This window comes from Dunckerocampus dactyliophorus, chromosome 9 (assembly GCF_027744805.1).
Source record: "Dunckerocampus dactyliophorus isolate RoL2022-P2 chromosome 9, RoL_Ddac_1.1, whole genome shotgun sequence".
NCBI lineage: Eukaryota > Metazoa > Chordata > Actinopteri > Syngnathiformes > Syngnathidae > Dunckerocampus > Dunckerocampus dactyliophorus.
Genome location: NC_072827.1, coordinates 30483735 through 30496699, shown reverse-complemented (window position 1 = coordinate 30496699; position 12965 = coordinate 30483735). Strand labels below are relative to the sequence as shown.

Here is a 12965-nt window from a genome sequence, read left to right as displayed (position 1 = left end):
TGAGTGCATCTCAACCTGTGGAAATACTCCAAATAGGCTTGATATATTTTAGCCATTTTGTTAAACTACGACAACAACAAGGAGGACACTTACTTGGGCAATACAAAAAAATGTCTTATAACTGAAACAGCAAACAAATGGCAGTGAAAGTAAAATAAATCGTTTCTGTTAGCTATTTGTTGGCTACTTCCTGGTTCGTGGAGTATGATGTAATATGGCGTTACACTTGAGGCTGACGTTTTTCACCTGCAAAGGTGAGAATCAAGCTGAAATGGTTTGCTTGTACTTCCCCCCAAAAGATGCGGACTCAGCCACCTGCACCTAGGCCTTATTGTGCAAGCAACGTAGCGTCCCGGCCGAGGCGCACAGCGTCTGACGCTCTTTTTAAACGTTATTGCCGATCTTAACACCCCAACAGCGGTGTTGCAGCAGTTCTGACACCGTAGAGGTGTCCCTCGTTTAGCGCACCTCATTGGTTCCAGACCTGACTGTGATAAGTGGATTCAATATTAATAAATGGGATATTTTCATAGTCAAGAGCATAGAAAACCTGTTTATGAATGTTTTTTTACCGTCATTAGAGCCCTGTGGACATGACATAACAGCCCTATGGTGGCTTTTACGCTCTTATTATTCTTTGTTTACCATCCATCCATCCATTTTCTATACGGCTTCTCCTCTTTTAGGGTCGTGGGGGTATGCTGGAGCCTATCCCAGCTGACTTCGGGCGACAGGCGGGGTACACCCAGGACTGGTTGCCAGCCAATGACAGGGCACATATAGACAAACAACCATTCACACTCAAAGTCATACCTATGGACTATTTTTAGAGTCGCCAATTAACCTCACCTGCATGTTTTTGGGAATGTGGGAGGAAGCCGGAGTACCCGGAGAAAACCCACGTACGCACGGGGAGAACATGCAAACTCCACACAGAAATGCCCAAGGGAGAATCAAACCCAGGTCTTAAGCATAGCATGCTAGCGAGCTAACTAGTTAGCCTCCAATTTATTTGTTCTAAATTTAGGAAAGAGTTTCAAACAAAATGGGGAAGGACAAAGTAAGAAGCCAAAAACGCACCACTTCCACACGGAATGGGAGGAGAACATTCTTTCACTCTATCATGTCGGACATGCCATGGCTGCCTACATGCTGTGTGAAGGTAAGGTAATGTAATGTAAGGTAATGTCTCATCAGTGTAACAATACTGATGCCAACTGACTAGAATACTACATATGACTTGTCTGTCAATAGACTTGTCTGTCAAGATTTTTTAAAGTGAGGGAGCGATGTTCGAACCGCGATGTAGCGAGGGACGACCATATCCTTCAAAGAAAACTGCTCTTTTTTTGGGTGACTTTGCCCATCGTCCACGATCCCTATGTAAGACATGAACACACGCCTCTCTCTTTTCTGCGCGTTCTAAAGACATAAAAAGAGATAAAAAGGAGACAGCTCATGACCGCACGCAATGGGGTACACCTGGGCCGCCTACAAAGACCGCAATTAAAGCACCTCCAAAAGCCTCCAGTTTTATGGTTTGATAAACATGTCGTATGTACACGTAGTAACAGGCACATCTTGATAACATGTAATACTGCCATGCTTTGGTCCTTTTAAGCATTACCGCAACTTCCTTCCTGGGCGCATTGATTTCACATAGCAACATCCAAACATCCAACCTGAAAAGCAAAAACAAACAATACCACCTTTTTGGTCGTGGCCTGAGGCCTCGAGAGCAAGTGTGTGCTGAAGCTAGCAGCTAGCAGCTACCGACACCATTTGAAAAGTATCGGACGATATGTAAAGGATACCCCGCCCCGGTACAGAGTGCATCGGTAAACTGCTTCTTCTGGGAATCAAATGAGCTCCCACTGTTAGCAATAAAAAAGCAAAACTCCCATCAGGACTTAGCAACAGAGATGAATACAGTTAATATACTCCGTTTAATGAGATGCATCGTTCTGGAACGAGCAATGAAAGGTTTTTGTTTGTGAGGCGCTTTAAAAGAGGCCCTTGTTGCTTTAGAGAGCATGACTGGATCTTATTAACCCACTTCTGGAGCCCCGGCAGCTGTCTCCGTAAGCGCGCTCACGCTTCAATATTTCATGGTGCTGCTTTCGGCTGCCGCACGCCTGCTGTAATTGACAAGCAAGCAAGCGTCATGTGTCATGTAAAAGGGAGCGGATGCTAATGGATCACGGTCCACGTGGTGAGCTACTTGTGGGCGTCACCTGAGACAAAAATATCCAATGGATGGATGTTCACGTCCATTAGACGTAACGTGCAAAGATGGTCCATGTTTAAGCACGGTCGGAAGCGATTACGAGGGAAAGTGTCAGCAATTAACCGCTTCCGCAAGGAGATGATAAGTGCAGCTTTGCAAAGGTTAAAAGCTGCAGTGTGGCATACATGTATTGATTGGTCATCAACCATATATGCAGCTTATGCAATGATAGCATGTATGCATCCTAGGTAATCATGATCATTAAAAAATTATTCAAAAATAGCAAAATGATGTGGAAAAGGCGTCAATAAAAAAGAAAACCTTTTTTCATAAAAGAAATTCAGAGTTTAAATTTGGAATGTTGCGAAAAAAGCTGCACCATTTCAAAAACTGTTTTTCTATTTAAACTGTAAATAAATTGTAAAGATAAATACTGTAATAATAAGAAGAAATTACCGTAATTTCCAGCGTAACATCCGATACTTTTTACTTAAACTTTGAACCCTGCGGCTTATACAGCGGTGTGGCTAATTCATGGCTATGTTCTAATCTCGTAACATCTCCTTTACTTCACAACTACCACTAATTGCTTAAAGACTGAGCCGCTTGCGAGTCACTGAGGAAACGGTAGCTTTTTCTTTGGCAGGAGCAAATCACGACCTACCAGGGAACTCACAACGAGCTTGTCAACCCATCGGAAACTGCAGGAGCTCATCACGCAACATGACGGTCTGACTCATGGTGTCCTTGTACTCTCGGGGTCATTTGGTTGGCCGGCCACTACTGGGAAGGTTCACCACTGTTCCATGCTTTCGCCATTTGTGGATAACGGCTCTCACTGTGGTTGGCTGGAGTCCCAAAGCTTTAGAAATGGCTTTATAAGCTTTTCCAGACAGATAGATCTCGATTCATCTCAGTTAAGTTTTGTTTTAACAGCGCGGCAATCACTTTTTCACACAGGGCCATGTAGCTGTGGATGTTTTCTCCCTTAATCATAAAAAGTTTCATTTAAAAACTGCATTTTGTGTTCAGTTGTGTTGTCATTGATTAATATTTAAATTAGTTTAATGATCTGAAACATTTTAAGTGTGACAAACATGCAAAAAATAAGAAATCACGAAGGGGGCAAACACTTTTTCACTTCTTGGGGATTTGCAGAAGTCCTTAAATCAGGATCACGGTGCTCTGCATCGCATACCGGAGGGAAGGAGTTGCAACAGTTTGTGGGCGGGGTGCGAGCGGTCCGCAGAGACGATGGCGAGATGATGCCTGCCCTCTTCTTGGGCCTGGACTCATACGAAGCGTGTTCCCAGAGTTCAACATCAGCCTCCATGCTCCAACACTTTTACATGCAGAAAACAATTCAAATATGCATGGAATGCAAATAAATGACGAATGAAAAGGATAAATGAACATTTAAAGTTACTTTTACCTTCACTGCAGGTGTGACTGTTGCCAAAGACAAGATGTGACAGCGGGATCAACACGGACACCGCTTTCCTATTGTGCCATGACCTATTTCTTGAATCCAATAGTGTTTCCCGCCTCAAGTCTCTGCTTTTCTTTTGATCACGGCTGCGAAATGACCCAAAATGGAGCCAAAGAAAGTTGCAAGTGCCAATTTGATGAAGAGAAACACAATTACACTATACAGTAAACGCAACCTTAAATCTTCATTTATGCTTTTCATTTGTCATTTGCATGCATTACAATTATTTTATGCATGTCCAACTATAAAAACGTGTTTGTGTGACTCGTGGCGTAACCGCGTTAGTCAGCAAAGAACTACAGAGTCGACCATTGATGACATCATAGACGGGTGGCGGAGCTGATGTATTAGCAAGCTAATAGGCTGCTAACCAGGACGTTTTGTGCTAAAAATACATAATAATTACGCAGTGTATTAATAACCTGACAAGACGCGTGTCATATTGTGCGCTAACCGAAAAATGCACGCAAAACGAGGCAACATTTTGACCCGAGTCTTGTTTAAAGTCTAAAATCCAACCTTTCATACACCCTCACTGCTCAAATATCGTTTCCAAAGTTTACCGTGACAACATCTTGAATTAATCTCGCGTACATAACGTCATCCTTGTTCAAACAGCGTTCATTAATTACACACCCTGATGTGCGCGGCTCGGCCGCAGCATCTTTGTTTGACAGACATTAGGCCGTGTTGACTTTCCCTTGTTTGCCGCTGCTAAATAAATATCACAACAATGGTGACAATTTGTGTGTTCTACTGCAGCTGGCTTCGGCCATCTCGCTTCAGAGCGCGCGGGGACACCTCATGCATGACATGACTTTGCATTTTCACTTTATCAGTGAGCAATTGCATTTTTTAAAAACACTGTCAAAATAAAATAATCTGCTTTCATGTCTTCTGCTGCCCACTTATGCAGCAAACTGGTTGAGTCTGAATTACTTGTGACCTCTGGCGCCCAAAAGTCAGATCCGCTCATGCCTGCGATGGCTTAAAGAGACGATGGACTTCGACCAGCTTTGCCGTCTTGGGCGTGCATTTTTTTTACATGTCCAAGCTTTTTCCAGCAAGCGCCACATACTGAAAAATGAAAGGATGCAAGGACCACTTTTATATGTTAGCATGTGGTCATGCTAAGACGTTATGTACATTAAAAAAAAAATGTGATATACTGTAGGTGAAAAAGCCTATTTAGCTCACGCAACACTGACAGTCACGTGGGGAATAAAAGCAAGTCTGTCGTCCTGCAGCCCGTCTAGGCAGCAGGATTACTCGCGGTCGCTGCGACAAGACGCCAAGATGTGGCGACTACGCAGCATAACCTCGCTGATAGCAACGCTGGCCAAATTCCACATGCTCCACCACATTCCCAAGGATGGATACATGGCTTTCTCATGCCCGTCACGGTGGCTCCTCCATTCACAGGCAGCGTGAGCAGGGGGACACAGCGCCTGTCTGATGCTGCAAGAGGCTTGCATAGGCTGCATACCAAACGAGCGTGCAGCAGCGGGAGGCACCTGTGAGTAGGAGGGAGGGAAACCCCGCGCTATTATACGGCCATCAGACGTGATTCAGTGTAGCAGCTGGGGGTGGGGGGGACCGCTTTAGCAAGCCCATGCTAACACTATCACTGTAACGCGTGTGATGATGATGCACTGACCAGACATCCACGCACCCTTGCAGCATGTGATGAGCACATTGGCAAGAAATGGGGAATCCCTCGGCTTTTCTCCTCCTTGTCCCCCCCTTTTTTCCCCATTCTGTTCCGCATTCTCTTCACTTTATCGATAAAGCATCCAATGTGATCATTGTGGCGCAATTGCTACGAGTGCGCGCACATGTGACGCGCATTCAGGAGTATTTTCTTGTCAGCAGGCTGCTTGTGTGGCCTTATTAGACAGCAGCACAGCACGTGTAGCAGCAGTAATGAGGCACGGCCGCTTTCACTGGAAATGTACACAGTTGTGTTAATTACAAAGGACGAGCGTTTTTCAAAGATCAATACTTGATCTGAGGAAAAACAGTAAGCACACCCGCATCTTGTATGTTATTATTGTTTCTAATTAGCTTTATTATTCATTTACCAACATACATCATACCGAGGGATGCTTCCAATATTTGTCCCACTCATGTACAGTGGATGCCTGCAGAGTCCAACACTTTTATTATAGTTTTCCGAAAATAGGCAGTTTTTAAAGCAGAACACAAAACTCGTTGACCTTAAGTGGTTATTAATTTATAAATACATGATAATGCGTGTAAAATGTATGGCGTTCATGCACCACTGTTGCACGTTTATGTCTTTATGTTTCACTGATAATGCTCTTTTTGGCAAGCGTTGAGATTTAGCACTTTGCATGGTGGTCCTTGAACACCATTGTGCTCGCTGATACGCAAACGTTTGCTCGGCTGTGGAAGCAAAAGCTTCAACAGGCAATCCGCCCGCAAATCAATCATTCGGGATGAGTACCTACAGTATATAGTTTATCATTTAAATGCATTTTAATGCGTGCATGAGGCATTTTTAGCGCTTACAGGGTCACTGCCGTGATTGATCAACATTGCTTTGTAATTATGTTCTAAACGAACGGTAAATTTGCAAATATTACATTTATAGTTCATGACGTCGTCGCAACAACGGAAGTGACATCAGCACTTCTCGAGGTAGCTCGTTGACTTCGGTCGGTATATTTTCGATCAAAATAGTAGTCATACCAAAATGTCGTGTTGCTGCTGGATGTTCATACTATCCGGGTGATACTGTGAGTTTGTTTTCTTTTCCGAAAGAGGAAGGTTTAAGACAAAAATGGACGAAGCAAGTGCAGAGAGCGAGAGACAGATGGAAGCCCACCTCGAGTTCTTGTTTTTTTGCAGTGTTCATTTCACTGATGACTGCTGCGAAGGAACTCGTTTACAAGAAGCATTTGGCTTGAAAGTACTATGTAAACATATTTTGAAATTTTGAAAATGAATGCTATTCCACCGGTGGGACAGTACCGGCCGCTAAACAAGAAAAAAAAAAAAGGCAAGAACGACCACTACGTCAAAGTTGCCACAGAACCAAGTAAGTCATGTCTTGTTAACATATTGTATTCTAAACACTATTTTACCATAGCGACAAGGCTGTAAAGAATGGTACATGTTATATAAACATCTTTTCACAGCGACATGTTGACGGTAGGGGGCGGGGGCGGCAACAATATATGAAATACATCAGGCTGTAAAGACCAATTTACGCTCATTAATAAGCCGATTTAAAACAATAATTGAAGGATAAGCAACTCCGCAGTAATTTACTCTTAAAATTCGGTGTTTTGAAGGTGACCAATCTTCATCTCCTTGTCTTGAGACTTAAGTCCATGTTCTGCAAGTTCTTTAATTCATCTGCAAATGTTTCTTCCTCCTCGAAAACCATTGACGCATCGCTCATATGTTAGCTGTAATCACTGTAAACATGCAGTGTCTCCTACACCGCTATGTTTGTGTAGCGAAGAGGTGTTACTCACTTCCGGAAACGACGCTCTGCTGCGACGAGTTCATCGTGAGTTCAAAATGTAATTTTTGTGAATAAAAAGAAAAAAGTAGACCATAATTACAAACAATAGCTTTAAGCAAAGTTGATAAATCACGTCAGTGACGCTTTAAAGCTGACTTCTGGCGTAAGCCCGCTGCAGGGCTCTGGAGCTGAACCTGATCCAATAACGGTCGCTTTTATTGCAAATGCTGATCCAAAACCCACATTTTCATGGGCTTATCAATTACTCATGGCTTTTTGCCAACTGCTGGTGGTCCCGGACGTAACCCCTGCAAAAAGAGATGATTTTCCCCCCCAACCCCCTGTTGTTAATTTGCAAATATCCATCCTACTGAGAGGCGTTTCGGGAATTTTTTGTGCTCATATAATTATTTGGAAATTATTTTATGATTTTTTTCCCCCATTATCAATTTCAAAATGTACAACATGCATTATTCTTTCAATGATTATGTTTCTATATAAATTCCAAAGCAACCATCATACTTGGGGATGCGCTTAGTATTGTGTCCAGCTTATGCTGCTTTCAAATCATTCATTGCCCTGATTTGTCATCATTGATTGCAAATTGGCGTCATACTGAGAGATGTTCCTAATATACTGTCCTACTCATGAATAGTGCGTGTTATTTTCTAATTATTTTACTAGGGACTTTCATTCTTTTTCATTATTTTATTATGCTGTATTCTTTATTTTTGTCCTTTTTCATGATGATTTATTTATCATTATTTTATTAATAAAAACAATCGGCACTCGTAGGCACTCAACTCAAGTAGTGTATGCACAACCTTGACACTTGTCATCACTGTGATTATTTTTGACTCATATTCTAATATGACTCGTGTTCATATATTTGGTAGATGTGTCCCGTGGGACGTCTCGTGGATTGAACTGAGCACGCTGAAATCTAACATTTTGGCTTCCTGAGAGCGATAATATTAAAAACTACAAGCAAATTAAAAAAACAAACATACTGTTAAATAAAATGGACCCTCTACTGTGCCTTTATGACAACAAGGGCGTGTTGCCAAATTGAAGTATAGAAATGAGTATTTTTTCTCCTCTCCAGGCGCAGCATCATTCATCGCTGCAACTCTTCATCCACGTTCACTCACCAACAATGAACATCTTCATGAATGAGATCATTACTTGTCGTTTTAATGTTCCAAAAGGCGGGTATGTGTGCTCTATTGTTACACCTGACCAATAAATCCACCAGGAGGCTGCAGCGTGGAGTGGGGGGGGGTAAAGGAGTTAGCCTTGTCAACAACACATCAGCCGTGACGAGAAAATGGGCTTTTTGCTGCATTGCACCTGTGCAAAGCCTCCGAACTTTACACGGTCCCACTGGGGACTAGAATGAGCTTCCGTGGCTGCGTGGTCGTGATCACACCCCCTTCCTCCATGCCCATCATCTTGTTTTAACACACAAAAAGAGTAACAAGTAGAAATCTGCTGCCATATGTCAGTGGGGGGAAAACACGAGGGTGTTTTTCGTTCTATTCTTTGAGTGCTGGGACCCGCCGAGAGAGAGAGAGACAGCGAGGGACGTCTTACCTGCGGAAGGACGGTGACGGGGAAGCCGGCAGGAGAGCTCCGAGGGTCGGGGAGACGAACCAGCTAGTTCCGGCGATCGGTGACAGTGTGTGGGCTGCTCGGTAGTGCACTTCGGCACTGTGCAAGTACACACATCTACTGGCGGGGTGTTCCTGCATGAGGGGGCGTGGTGTGTGCGCGCGTGTGTGTGTGTGTGTGTGTGTGTGTGTGTGTATCCATAGTCTACCATTGAAGCACAGACTTCAATGTACACTCCGAAAAATATGTTTTTTAAGTCCAATTATTGTCATTGTTATGTATGTGTCGTAACCCAATAAGGGTTGGGAAACACTGGTCGAGACCTGACATATTCTGGAGTTTTCTCAGAAATTTCAGTTTCAGAAACAGTAGATGGAAGTGAAATCAGAGCTCTACCTAGTGGTGAAGTTTGGAAGTTACAGTTGAATGAACCCTTCGCCAGCGGGTATTCGCTGATTCCTTTTCTCTGCTTGAAATTGTGAGGATTAGAAAAAAGCGCAAATAGAAAGTTTGATTGGCGGGCCTGTAAGACAAAAAGAATGACGCAACTGTGAATCCAGCTGACGTCGTGCTTTTTGTAAGTAGTGTTCCCTCCTTTATTGCCGGGAATGAGTTATATCCCGAAATAGCCTGCAATAAGTGAAATCCGTGAAGTAGCCAACTGTATTTGTTTCCATTTATTATATGTTTTAAGGCTGTAAAAGCCCCCCCAGTGCATCTTATAAACCTTTCTAACACAGGCATTAACATTCTCTCACATTTCTCTCGTTTAAACACTCTCAAAGTTCACATTTCATGAGAATTTTAATGATCTATCTACTTGGTTGGACACAATAAGTGATGAAGTGGCTCCCGCGTATCCACTCCTCTGACCGTGCTTTGTCCTGGCGCCGTTCGGCTGTAGTGTTTTTCTATCCTTGTTAAAACGTATTCCTCCTGCCGGCGTCCTCCTCCTCGTCCTACTCCTTGAACCGAAGATTCATTTAGCCGGTTAGCTGCTGCTGCCTTTATTCCATTGTTCATTGGCGATTAGCGACTCACAATGGTCTACAGCCAATCAGGACGCAGAACACAATGGGCGGGTTCTCCCTTCGCTAATAAGAACTGTTGTGTCTCTATATTTAGCCGGCCATTGTCTACTGTGGGTTCCTAACATGCTCGTGCAGGCACGGAAACACACTGGGACACGTGGAGCCGCACACGTGTTCACAACCCCCTCTACTGGCAGCAGTAGTCAATACAATAACAGACACATACAACAGAGCACCGATAGATCGCTCTAATACACCACAAGGACACAGAACACGATGCACCTTCATACGCTGTGAAAGAAAATATTTGCAAAATTGCACAAATCCGCCAAACAGCGAATCCGTAAAAGGTGAACCGCGATGTGGCGATGGAACCCTGCACACTGCTTTACACAGCCGTCCCTTGTCTCTTCACGGTTCCAATTTCTGGACTTCACTCTATCACGGCTTTTCAAAATAAATGGATAAATTACCGCTGTTTAATGGTTGACTACGGCCTATTATTAGTCACAAAATAGGCACATTTAAGCAAATTGTACGTATTCTTGGCGCAAAGTAAGTAAGCATTTTCAAGCATATAAATGGCTACATGAACGAAAATACGAATAAAAGGCTTTCAGAAGACACATTCAAAGATGTAATATGTACACTGGTCACTAGGTGTCAGTAATGTGACCTTCTTGAAACAATAGCCACCACAGGAAGTACAGTCCAGAAAACTCTCGCAATGCTAACGTGTGAGTCCATGTTATGTCTTATTTTATGTATAATATGTCTTATTTCCTTTAAGTCTACTATATTGGGTAATACCAGGGTTATGAACGATAAACTGATGTGACCAGCTGTCCGGTTTGACAAGCGGACGAATTGGCTGCGCCGGGAGCATCCTCCTGTATCGATAAGAAACAGCCATAAATCTTTGGATGAATCGATTGTGGAGACATGCACCGGGTATCGAGAGCGAAGCAATCGGTTGACAGAGTGTCTTTCAAACAACACGAGAGCCCGGGCTGCCGGCGGAAGGATTGTCGCGCATGCTCCATAGCTTGCCATGACTGAAGACGAGAATGCATGTACGGTGGTGTGAACAAGTGTTTGCCCCTTCCTCATTTCTTATATTTTTGCATGTTTGTCACACTTAAATGTTTCAGATCACCAAACAAATTTAAATATTAGTCAATGACAACACAACTGAACACACAAAAAAAAATGATTGCCCCCTAAACCTAATAAGTGATTGGGCCCCCCTTAGCAGCAACAACTGCAATGAAGTGTTTGTGATAACTAGCAATGAGTCTCTTCCAGCGCTGGGGAGGAATTTTGGCCCACTTATCTTTGCAGAATTGTTGTCATTCAGCCACATTGGAGGCTTTTCCAGCATGAAGCACCTTTTTAAGGTCATGCCACAGCATCTCAATAGGATTCAGGTCAGGACTTGGACTAGGCCACTCCAAAGTCTTCAGCCATTCAGAGGTGGACTTGCTGGTGTGTTTTGGATCATTGTCCTGCTGCAGAACCCAAGTTGCTTTCAGCTTGAGGTCACCAACAGATGGCTGGACATTCTCCTTCAGGATTTTTTGGTAGACAGCAGAATTAATGGTTCCATTTATCACAGCAAGTCTTCCAGGTCCTGAAGCAGCAAAACAGCCCCAGACCATCACACTACCGCCACCATATTTTACTGCTGGTATGATGTTCTTTTTCTGAAATGCGGCGTTTCTTTTAGGCCAGATGTAATGGGACACACACCTTCCACAAAGAAAAACTTTTGTCTCGTCAGACCACAAAGTATTTTCCCAAAGGTCTTGGGGGTCATCAAGATGTTTTCTGGCAAAATTGAAGTGAACCTTAATGTTCTTTTTGTTCAGTGGTGGTTTTGGTCTTGGAACTCTGCCATGCAGGCTGTTTTTGGCCAGTGTCTTTCTCATGGTGGAGTCATGAACACTGACCTGAACTGAGGCAAGTGAAGCCTTTAGTTCTTCGGATGTTGCTGTGGGGTCTTTTGTGACCTCTTTGCCATTTGTGGATAATGGCTCTCACTGTGGTTCGAAACATGATCTGAAACATTTGAGTGTGACAAACATGCAAAAAAAATAAGAAATCAGAGAAGGGGCAAACAGTTTTTCACACCACTGTAAATAGAAGCAGGCATGCTAGCTAGCCAGCTAGCTACTCACCGCAAAACATTTGCAACACATCAGCAAAAAACGTCTTTGGGTTTTACAAGAAGAGCGCAAAACTTGACCAGCCAGACCAACGCAGGCTAGTATGGTAACTTTTTTGCTTAGTAACTTGTTTACTTTGAAATGTTGCACCTTTGTTACCTACCTGGAGTGTTGAGAACACGACGCTCAGTCTGAAATGTCGCACGCTAACTGTTGTTATGACATTTTCAGTATGGCATTGTTTACTTCTCCAAGCTAACGCAGCATTTTCATTGCACCCATGTGATAAATACTTCTTACTTATCTGTGCTTGGACACATTTTGAGGAGTTGTGTCATTATTTCAGGGGCTTTGCACTACTTTTGTGTTATTGATTGGATTGAAGGTTAAGACTTCTGTTTTGTCATTGTTAGATTTTATATAGATAGATGTTTATTGTCATTGGACACAGTATACAACAAAACCTAGTTTGGTGTGTTTTTATCAAAACAAGGCATTTTTATGGCTTTTTATGTGTGTGTGTGTGTGTGTGTGTGTGTGTGTGTGTGTGTGTGTGAGGGGGCGCTGGGCATATACGAATTATAATGTGTTCGTATTTTATACATAATGTCAGTGCAAGGCTCTCACCTCACCAAAAGACTAATATAGTCACAAATTAAAGCACCATATGTGTATGCTGGTCAAAGATCCACTAGTCTATATGACAGGCAGGCTTTGTTTTTTGAAGGATCTTTAACTAATGACATGATAATAAAAGCTGCAAGCAGCGTTGAACGGGCCCTTGCACCCCCACGCCAACTCTGGGTTCATGCGAGTCGGCGGGCACGCGGACGCAGGACTCGAAGCCAGTATCTCTGGTTTCAAACAAATCCGGGTGTCTCGAGAAGAATTTTAACATTCATAACATTTATCCAGCAGGGGGCGCAGTCTGAGTTGCTATATACACACA

The 12965-nt window shown here is 43.2% G+C and overlaps 1 protein-coding gene across 1 annotated transcript in view; it reads right to left on the bottom strand.

The window, feature by feature from the left end:
- sytl5 (synaptotagmin-like 5) overlaps positions 1-9035 on the bottom strand; it is a 36483-nt gene extending 27448 nt beyond the window's left edge. The window contains exon 1 of the mRNA XM_054788013.1: positions 8803-9035. The gene's annotated coding sequence lies outside the window, so the exon portion shown is untranslated. The remainder of the gene's footprint in view (positions 1-8802) is intronic.
- Positions 9036-12965: the final 3930 nt, after the last annotated feature.